This window comes from Amphiprion ocellaris, chromosome 10 (assembly GCF_022539595.1).
Source record: "Amphiprion ocellaris isolate individual 3 ecotype Okinawa chromosome 10, ASM2253959v1, whole genome shotgun sequence".
Taxonomy (NCBI): domain Eukaryota; kingdom Metazoa; phylum Chordata; class Actinopteri; family Pomacentridae; genus Amphiprion; species Amphiprion ocellaris.
The window spans coordinates 21,439,820-21,451,244 of NC_072775.1; the positions used below are offsets into that span (position 1 = coordinate 21,439,820).

Below are 11,425 nucleotides of genomic sequence, written 5' to 3' on the forward strand. Positions count from 1 at the left end.
CGTACATTTGAAAATGAAAATTTAATTCCATAATAGCACTATAATTTTCCATGTCTTTTTAAAGGCATTTTTCATTGAAATTCAATAAGGCCTCAGACTTTTACATCTACATACAGGTATTACTATGCTTATTTTTAATCAAAATAAAAATAATATTCCGTTTTACAACAAAATGAGAATGAAAGGGGCATTTACCATTTGATTTTCAAAGCCTTAACATGGTCTACAACAGATGGTATTTAAAAGTTAAAGGTGGAACACAACCCCCATTCTACTGAATTTACATTTTCATGTTACCAAACTCTTTTGTAGAAATAAATTTTATGAAAATAAATAATTAGTTGCGAAAATGAAAAGGGCTTGGCCTGATCAAATATGAAGTCCATCATAGGTGTCCATATGCAACAATATGAAGTTGGAATAGACATATTAATATGAACAGAACACTAACACCAGAAATGAAATATAATTAAAACAAAACAAAATATTAGAAATTATTATAATTATTAAAAAACAGACTGAACACACATATTTTAAGCTTCTTTCATCAAAAACCATAAGTGATGTTAGTGTCCAGGAGCAGCTCTGTAAAATATACAATGTAAAAGAATTCTCTAGTGTTCAATGATTGTTAACTTTCAGGAAAAATCCTGAAATCTCAAGATTCCCCCAAAGAACAATGTTAATAGCACTGTGTGATAAAGTACCCATGAGAGTTTATTTTTAATACACACACACACACACACACACACACACACACACACACACAATCAGGGCTTTGCTTTCATGGCCACCCAGACAGTAAATGAGCTCAGGGTTCACAATTACGTTGCTACTTGTTTTCCCGATGGGACATTTCCTGCAGTTCCTTCCTGTATGAGTAAGTCCTCCCCTCCCAGCCTCCTGTTCTCTTCTCACTCATCTCTCTTTTTCATAATCCAGATCCATGTCTTCTCAGAAGATGCACCAAATAGTGCTGTTTCTCCTCCGTCTGCTGTCAAGAAAATGTAAAAGAGATGGTGAGAGAACACAGACAGTGCTTTGCTGAATGCCTTTGAGACTCAATTTACCGCACTGTAACAGAGAGGTCTGAAATTCTGAATAAATCTAAAGAAAACTGTGTGTGCTCTGATACATCTGTTACACAACCAGCATTTGTCTGTAACGTCAAACATTCTCAGTATTGTGCGTAGGAAGATGAAATATAACATCCAGCAATATTTTCTGTTTATTTGCTTGAAATTAAGCTCCTTACAATGCTGGTAGTGGGTTGAGGTGGCACATCACTTCATAGAAACCTTGTTGTTCTGTCAGTGGGAGTTAGACGCTGGAAAGGCTTGTGAGGAGCGGAACTTAGCCACTGTGAACACAGGCTTTCACTGAACTGTTCACGGAGCGAGCTAAGTCCTTCACCTCCATCAAACTCAAAGGATCTGGAGGGCACTGCCTCTGCTTTGCACATTTTCCAACACACAGCATGAGCAAGAATCAAGTTACATGAAGGGCAGCACTTGTGGAAATATGCTTATTTGCTTTCCTGCTTAGAGTTAAATGAGAAGATTGGTACCACCCTGAATATCTTCGTTATTACACTTGTAATGTCTTTAGACATTACAAGCTAAGCTAACCTGCTACCACAAGCAGCAAGCTAGCTGAACAATCTAAAAGTGCTAACCTGCCACTATCCAAAGGAAATAAAATCCACCTAATACTGCTAAAGCTCATCAAATAGTGTGATACACCTCATGTAAAATCTTTTGTATAAAAGTAACTAAACAAGAAATATTTAATTAAGTTCCTGGGCCAGGAAAGCAACAACCTGGAACATAGTCTTTATATTACCACAGTAGGTGGCTTTCCACTGCAGGAATGGCCCAATAATTGTTCCCTTCAGTCCAAGGTGTCAGTCTGACATATTTGACTGTGATGTTAACTCTGAGTGTGGAAAACAAAGTCAAATAGTAGTTGCCATGGTGGTAGTCATCTGGTGTAACTACAGTTACATGACCATGTAGGAGCTAGAGCAATGGAGGGCATTTTATTCCACGTTGTGAATTTGATATTTTTGATGCTGTTTGAGACGAAGACTGCTACTCAAAAAGGTAGAATGATGGTTCCTGCCTTTTTCCGAGTTTAACTGATCAAAGTTCGTCTCCTCCAAGTTTAACCAATTAGCGTTAAGACCTGTTCATGAGGTTTCTCAGTACTGCTCAACTACCCACCCTGGAGTAGGTACTTTATTCTTGCTCAAAAACAGCACTTAAAATGTTCTACAAGTGTGACTCTTGCAGTCAGAACACACTAAAAAAAACCTGTAAAACAACTTAGAAGTTTCCGCAGTGGAAAAGAGCTCTTTGTGTACTACCTCACCCGTGCACAGAGCTGCTTTCTTTGTCTTTAGTCTTTATGCTACGCTAATTAGTTACGAGCAGTAAGTTAGCACATGAGAGCAGAGTCCGTTTTCTCATCTCACTCACAATATAAAAGCAAACAAGCATATTTCCTAAAATGTCAACCAGTAAATTTAAAACACAAGCAAATTTAAAGGAGAGATATATTTTGCTTCAGGATGCGTGACAGGACTTCAGGTGCTTTTCACTGCTAACCGTTTCTTCATGAGCCTCACTTGCGTCTCTTGCTCGAGTTTTAGTTACTTACTCTAAGCCCCTCCTAAAGCCTCCTAGTTCTTTGTCTGCTTGAAGCCCATTTTAAAGACAGAAAGATCTTCCATGATGACGTAGGAGAAATGACTTCCAGGCAACGAGAGAAGAGAGGGCGCGAGGGCGCGTGGGGAAGCTTAAGTTGGCATATTAAAAGCACCCGTAGTGCAGGAACTTCATGCTAATGTGGATGTTGCAAAGCAGCCATTAGGTGTTTGGAGACTTGCGTGGGTTTCAGCTGTAGCTGGTTGGAAATCCCTGGCAATGTGATTTACATTACATCACAACCAAATCACTCTGCCAGGAATCCCTCCAGCTCAACCAAGCGTTCGGTATCCTGTTTGGGAAGACAGATGCAGAGGAGGAGGAGGTAGAGAAGAGGGAGGAGAGTCGACAGACAGAAAGAAGAAGAATGTTGTGGTGAGAGAAGGTCGCAGGTGAGGACAGAGAGAGAAAGAGTGCAGACTGCAGGTGTCTACCTGAGTACACATCAGCATGGCGCGGTACATTTACTCCTTCATCACTATGTAATTATGGGACACACACTTTTAAATGGTAACACATGCACACGTCATGCTTGTGGTGTGTGTGGGTTGATGGAGTTTTCTTTCAATGACGCACCTGGACAAACAGGACTGTTTTTAAATCTACAAGCTCCCATGGATTGTAGGCAGAATGACAGGTGGGTCAACGAGTGCATGTGTGATTGTGTGTAAGTGATCCGTCAAACTTGTGAGTGTGTTTTAGAGCTGTGCAGCACTGTGTTGGTTCAGTTGTCATTGAGTTATGCCTGATATTTCTATACTCTCAGCAACAATGTAAACCTGTATGGAAGCCTGAAGTCAGTAAAAAGACCACAGTAGCTGATTCTTGTTGCATACCATGCATGTTGAAATGTTTTAAAGCAACACAAAAAATTCCAGGAGTCGGAATTTCCTCCTGAATTGAGGTGTACATTTAGTACAAAAAGACAAAAAACAATAGGGACTCATAGGTAAAGAGAAAATTTGGGAGATTTTGTTCATCATAAATTGCCAGGTTAAGGTTAGGTAGAGCCCTGATTCTTTGCAGAAAGTGCTTTATCATGACCAAGTATCACTATTCTGCAGTGTGACGATTTTTTTCCAATCTAATTATGTCAAATCAGCCCTTGAAAATGTTACTGTTCAGATTCATGTCATGTGTAATTCACTTTACATTTATCTTGATTAGATGATTCATGGCCTACAGCGAAAGTAGAAATGTTCCATAGAGTGCATTGTGTTCCTGCATGTGTCGCCACAAGCTTCCTGTAACAAAAACACTTGAGTGAGCTGGTAAAGAAAAGAGGAAAAAGAGAAGTACCACAGAAGACCTTAGCAGTTAAGCAGCTACAGTGTCAAATACAGGAAAAAGGCATCTATCATTGCTATTTTCAGCTGAGACTTTCAAATAATTAAGCACATATAAGTAAGCAGTTCTTAAAAACAGGTTTAAAACCGTGTTAATTGCTTAACTGTACTTGATTGTAGTAATAAAATCGCACGAGCAGCCTCCTTCTCCAGGTACCGGAGGACATGGTGAGGCAGAAAATCTGACCCGACTACTGGGAAACACTTCTGATTTGCTGCCTGATTTTGTTTCCCAGAAACAGGAGTAAGGGAATACGTGAGGGTGGCCTTTGCAAATATTTATCTCAACACTGTGTTTGATAAAAGAAGAAATATGACTGACCAGTCCAGAGTAAACAGCAGCCTTCCTGTGCCTCTGACAATGATATTCTCAGTTAAATGTTTCTGTGGCTGTTGGCCATAACCTCTGGAATTGCAGATGCAGATCCATTCAAACTGACAGGGCGTGTGTTCATCTGTGCACAGAGCAAGGAGGTATTTAAGGATTGATGTAAATGAGTCCGCTGAAGAACCAGCACATCAAGAAAAGAATAAATGGAACATCCTTTGAGCTTCTAAACTGATGCAATTGCACTGCTTGCATCAGCACCACTTCCAGACTTGGCAACTGTTGTCCACAATAAAACCAATAAATTATTTAAATATCCACTATATACAAGGTTAGCAACTAGCTGGTGATCATAATACATCATTTAACTGCAGAATATTGGATTAAAAACAATTCTAAAGGAATGATGACATTTCTCAGACACATAGGAAGAGTTTTCTAACATGTTCACCGCATCAACTTAAAAGGTCAACATTGCGTTCACAGCTTGTTTTTCCAGCATGACAGGAAAATCAGTTTAATCCTGTTTAATTGCTTTACTTATGTGTAAATGGTTGTGGGTGTTTGCACATCCAGTGCTGATTTAGTTCTCTACTCAGAAACCCTCAGCTCTCAGACTTTCTTGTCTTTGTCTCGTTTACCTGGCGTCGCAGCTGGCTGACAGCAATAGCCGCTAGCAGTTCTGTACTCTGCTCAGGTTTGACAGCCAGTCAAGGTAAGCCAGTAGCTAGGTGCTGTCTGCCTTTGCCCACTGTGCTTCCATCTCCCTCATGCTCACACCTTCACCAAGCTAGAGTGGTGTCTTTGGATGGCGATGTGTGCTGATGCAGAGCCGCCATACTGCATTAATGCTGAGAGTGCAGGGTTTGTCTGGACACTAATTAAGCAAAGCCAAAGCAAGACATAGCAATGTGAAGCTCGAAAAAACAGCAATCCAAATTATGCCCCTCCCCAAATGGTTGATCACGTGTCTCCAAAAACACCCTCACATGACAGCATTCAAGTAACGTCTTACATTTCAACCAATGTGAGACCTACCCTTGCCCGTGGCTGCCTCTCGGCTATGGCTGTTTGACAGCTAAATGACCAACAATTGGCCTGGCAGGGCTCCAGACCGCCTGAGCTACTCAATAACAGCAGGAAGTACATACATGACTAATGCCCTCCACTCACACTCCAAACTTTTTTTCTGTTCTCCCTCATTTTCTTCTATTACAAGACTGAAGGGGCAACTGCTGTTCATCCTGCCACATTCTGATGCTTTATATGAGCGATACATAGGATGTAAGGATAAACTAATAAGCTGTAAATGAGGGAATCTTTACTTAATGACAGATTTAGTGAAATTGTTATGGGGGCTCTTTATGTTCAGTGGAGAGTGAAAACTACCCAGTGAATGAATGGTCTTTGGGTCTTTAGAGTTTTAAGCTTGAGTCATCTCATGACAATTACAAGCATTTATCTGAGACAAGCTATATAAAAGAAAAGAAGGACATTCATACTAGCTACCATCAGCTTCTGCACTCTATATTTTCCACTTCACTAAGTGCACTGACTGTGTGGGTAGGTTTTGCAGCAGGGCCTGAAACTGTCTTAGTAGAAAGCATCAGCTGAAACCATATATCCACAAGTGGTAATTATAAAGTTTGCAGAAAATTGCTTTTTCTCGCCGTACTTTCATCAGGTAGAAAAGTATGCTTGAAACACAGAGTGCTGCTATGGCTGCCCTAAAAGTGCACCCATTTCTGAGGCACCCAGACATCAGCAGCTGCTGCCTCAATCTGGGAATGCATTAACTCAACACTCAACGCATAGATGGATCTCATGCTAAACAATCTCTGCTCCTCTCGCCTTACCTTTTCACTCTCTGGAGAGCTACTAGTCAGAGCCTTTCTCTTGTGATTCCCCCGTGATTTTTAACAGCCTCAGCTGTGCTGTTTTTTTGGCTAGACGCTTTTTTTGGGACCTGGCCAAGGGCACACATGATTGGTCAGGGTCTGTCTGGGGCTTGCACATGGTTGGTTTATCCTGCTTTGGCCTGCAGCGTTCAGTAACCTGCACTAAAATAAAGCTGCAGCTACTGAATGATTAGATCAGTTTTGGCAAATTGCTCATAATGTTCAAAGCTTTGGATGAGGACTTGGTAAATTAGTTCCTTGTCTGAAGGTGGCGTCACACCAGTGTGGACAAAGAAGGCACCGCGTTACTGGGAATCTATAGGAGGGTTTCCTGAGCTGGCGATACAGTTGGCTTTGTGCTGTTAGTGTAAAGACAGGCGGGGAGAGAGAGGAGGGAGACAGTGGCAGAACAGAAATAGAGGCAGACACAGGAAGAGGGAACAGAGGAAAGTCAGAGCGAGGAGACATGACGTATGGGCAGACAGTGAGAACTTTAACAGGACTTAACAGAGGAGCTCCAGACAGTGAGAGATTTAACTTCAGATAGCCTCTAGCTACTTTTCCTCAGCAGATTTTAACTGTAGGACCACTATGCACAGCTCACTGGGACTCTAAGACTTTTCAGTGAAATTAGGCAATAAAATAGTCACCAGCAGTGTTATTAGCATTTCATTTGAAGACACTGAGTCAGAAGAAGCCCTGACTTTAACCGGCTTCTTCTATACGATGAAACACATTCTGTATCATTTACTTCTTGCCATTTTTAACCATATATCCATTGCCTTTAGCTATTTCATCTTTTTAGTAACTACTTTGAGCTGTCTATTTATGTCTTTGACAACACAATAACTCTGGAGATTACAGTATTTAGCAGAATAAATGGTGCAGAAATGTCCTTTGGTCTTTTATGTTGTGTAGGAAAAAATTGAAGTTTTTCTTCCCTAAACTTATTATTAATTATTTAAATCAAAAGTTGACAGACTAGAGTTTCACGATGTTTATACTCCAACTGGAACGTAATGATTTTGTAATTAAATACATGTTTAACAGCTCCTCTGGCATTCGTTTGAAGATTTCCAAACACGACCTGGAATATATGTCTTTTTCCAGATAAAATCTCAATCGTGAACATGTGTGTAAAACTAAATGAAACAGCCTAAAAATAAGCCTAATTACAACCCAAGAGATGGTTTACATTTGCCTGTGAAATAAATCAACAAAAATAATTTGGTTGAGGTTTGGCCACAGCGACCAAATCACTTCTGCAGAAACTCGTTGCCCACTAAATCTCTTACAGACCCAGCGAATCCGGAGGCTCAGACGCCCTTAAAGAGCCCTTGACTTTATTTACCTCTCTACATGGTACCGGGGAACGTAGGCCTTTTCAGCTTTTTAAAGAGCCCTCTGTGGACTCAAAGTCTTGAATCAGGCCTCGACTGGAAAACCAAATTACCGCTTTGGGTGCTTGAAACCAAACAGACCCTTTAACTTATGCAGTCCAATACATCTGCTGAAGGAAGCGTTCGGAAATGCTCCAGATGACGGCTACTTATACTACGCTAGCTTTTACCACTATGTATTAAAAGCAAATTAGAGCTGCAACTTGCTTTTTTTTTTTTTTTTTTACAATAATTATAAATTTGTTTCATTCAATAATATTTTAGTCCATAAAATACAAAATATTATTTGAGGGCTTGAATTTAATTGTCAAATGGCTTTCAGAAGGTAAATATTATTGAATTTACAGTGACACAAAAGACAGGACACCAACAAATCATCATTTTCAATTAATTAAATGTTGTAGCATTAAAAATAACACTTGGAAAGGACCAAACTGGTAAATATTATATTAGTAATTACATTTTTCACTTAAATAATTTAGCAAATTATTATATTTTAGTATTAAGAAAGGATGCCATATTATAAAATATTCGATTTTTAATCCCTTAAAGTATTAAAAAATGCGTACGCAGTGTGTTGTGTTACAGTCTGTTAGTCAGAAGATTAAAACTCCTAATTGTTGTTGAAGCGGTGACCTTAAAAAACCTGACAGAAAACCCATAAACTGGTATTGTAAAGTGTATAAATGCCTCACACACACACACACACACACACACACACACACACACATTGACAGTTACACACACAGCACAAATCCACACACTGCCAAAGACCAAATGAATTCTTCACAAGGTGATGACTGCAGTCTACCTGCAGCAAGCGTGCAAATCTGCTTCGACGAAACCCCACGATTAGACCAACCTTGAGCCAAGCAGCAGCAATCATAGTTTCCCACACATAAATGAAGGTATAGGCAGTTTATGGGCCTCGGAAAAATGCAATAAAAAGCCTTTCTGTGAATGCAGCCATCTGTGGAACTTTAAAAGAACTTCCTGTAAACAAGACTGAGGAGAACAAATACTCTCACACTCTTCCAACACTCCGCTGCTGCCTAGAATTAGCCTTTCATCTTTGTTTTCGTCCATTTTTCCCTTCTTCGCTTTGCTTTCAGCCTTGGATCTTTAAGCTCGCTGTCTCTCCTTTTCAGTTTTCTCTGTGTCACTGTTGCTCTGTCTTGTCCATTTCTTTCTCTCATAACTTGTGATCACAGCACCTTGCTGACGTAAATGTGCCTCTTTTTTTCCTTAATCGGATCTGTTAAGTTTAGGTTTAACTTCAGATTTCCAAACTGGGGGAAGTACTGCAAGTTTATTTGACTATTTAGGATAAATATGGTTAAATTATGAATGATAATGTCAGATGTTATAGTTACTACTGGTTTTGGGAGATTTAACAGGATTAAAATATGCTACAAATCCAAAATTCTGAGCAGTAAATGACATTTAGTTAAATGTAAAACAACCTCTGGACTTCTTCCTTATTTTAATCTGTGTGAATTCTCGCTGAATTCTAGTCACAAAAACCTACAACAGCGTTTTGTCTAAATATTCAACTGCTTCCAACTTTTTGGAGCTGCTGTTTATAAACAACATAATCCATAAAACAGCCTCAGGACATCTTTCATTTGATTGTTTTCCCCAGTTTCCACTGTGCACATGAAATATCAGCCTAATAAAATTCAATCAGCGAGGCCTGGACACTGTCTCAGCACACCTCCACTGAAGTCAGTTTTATTAGATCCAACAAGTAGTTTTACAGTCATGCTGTAGACAAATTGCATGAAATTCAAGTATTTTCCTGTGATTTTTTTTCTGCTTCTCATAGATTAAAGTGCCATTAAAAATACTGTTGAAGCAGCAAAGCAGCAGTGAAGTTGTTTAAAGTTTTGGTTTATTTAACATTCAGTTGTGATTACTCTGCTGTCCGTGACATGATGGAAAAGAAATTCGCCAGTGTAACGTCACCGCTGGCATGAAATATGTTTTTAAAAAAATCCCTTTTCATGCTTTTGTAAATCAATGTGTGAAATATTTTACACATTACATGAAAATCAGATCAAAAACAGCTGCAGACGCTCTGAGCGCAGACTTATTTCCGACGTATTTTCATGTCAACAGCAATTTGTCACAGTGACATGCTACTGCTGCTGCCAGTCCTTTGTTCAGTGCCTCAGTTTGCTCAAGAAGTTAAACCACCTCTGGACTGTCTCAACATTCTAATCTGACATACAGACTGAGGCAGGTGGGTTTTTTCAGGCAGAGTTAGGTATGTTTTGCCCTGCTTTTCTGGACAGCATCAGTTCCATTTTTTTTTCCTGCTCGTCAGGAAACCCAGATAGAATAGTAAAGCCAACTGGGTAGGCAGCGAATTGGGGGAGACTGGTGTGTGTCTGTGTGTGTGTGTACTTGTGTGTAATCATAAAGTGATGTCAAGTGGAAAAGACTGGCTACTTCCTCCATCTGTGCCAGCTTTCAACGTATGGAGAGGAGGAAGGAAGACGGAAAGAGAGAGAACGACAGAGTAGAAAACCCGCATGGTCTGAAGTTTATATTCTGCTTGCTAGTTTTCTTCCTGATTATTCAGAATTTACCAAATCAAAAAGTCGGTAACGTTATATATATAAACATACGTGAATCTGATCCTAATGAAAAGTAATTAGTAGCTTTGGAAAAATTTGTTGATGAGGAGAGCTAAGGGGTGCCAAAGAAATGATGAATGGAGAAGCCAGTTATTCTCCCGTCAGTACAAGACAAAGCAAATTTTACAAGTTTGACCAAAAAAAAAAACACAAATGCAAAAGATAGATCAACGCGGCCCAAAAGACATTAGTTTGAATGCAAGAGCTGTCTGTGAAATTTTCACTAAAAGACGTTCAATAGCCTTAAAGCGGAAACAGTATAATAACCCAAAGCCCGCCATTTAAACCAAAAATGTGATTATTATTAACTCATTTAGTGTGGTCTCAAACAGCAAAATGGGCCTCGCTCATGCATGCTTTGATGCTTCCTTTGCTGCTCATTCTCAGCACACAAAGCGCAGCTTTGCAAGTCAGACGAGTGAAAAGTTAACTTGAGATTCAGGAAATGCTGAAAAGTAAAATCCATTGTCTTTGTAATGAATCTTAAACTAATCTAAATCCACAACTTTTTGAAATAAGTCAAGAAGACAATTGTAAACAAGCTCAGTTTTCATCATTACTGCCAATACTGCCTCACCTCTTTCATTTTCACCTTTACAAGCACCGTTCCATGCAGGCTTCACTCACCTCTGAAACTTAACAGGAGCAAAAATCGTTCTCGTACTCGCACACATCTTTGAGAGGAGACAGATTATTTTTTAAAAAAACAAACAACAACAACAAAGAAGAAAAACCTTGATGCCTCAACACGCTGAAAATGCAGAGATCCAAAAGTCGGGGACCAGCACAAAGACAACACAGGTTCACAGCAGAGGTTCACAGTGTGAACATGTTGCTCACTAAAGTCTCCGAGTTCAAGTCCAAGCTCAAACTGAGCTCCGAGCGCTGCTTTGCTCCACCTCCTCCAAACTCCTCTTTAAGTTGAAGGGTGTGGACTGAGTCACAGCTATGACTATAGAGAGTCCACATCATTCACACAAGTTTGCCTCTACAAAACCACACCCAGTCAGAGAGAGAGGGAGTGAGGGAGAGCAGAAAGGGAAACACTGAAGTTTTCCTTAAATAACAACAGAGGAGGAGTGAGGAAACTTCTAGTTTCAGGGTCACCC

At 39.8% G+C, this 11,425-nt stretch overlaps 1 long non-coding RNA gene across 2 annotated transcripts; it reads right to left on the reverse strand.

Moving 5' to 3' along the window:
* Positions 1-449: 449 nt before the first annotated feature.
* Positions 450-11,220, reverse strand: LOC129349780 (uncharacterized). 2 transcript variants are annotated; one of them, XR_008602899.1, is made up of 3 exons: positions 10,944-11,220; positions 4,374-4,506; positions 450-994 (listed from the first exon to the last, which is right to left on the reverse strand). It is a non-coding gene; the product is annotated as an uncharacterized LOC129349780 (long non-coding RNA). The 2 variants fall into 2 exon arrangements; XR_008602898.1 differs by lacking the exon at positions 4,374-4,506.
* Positions 11,221-11,425: the final 205 nt, after the last annotated feature.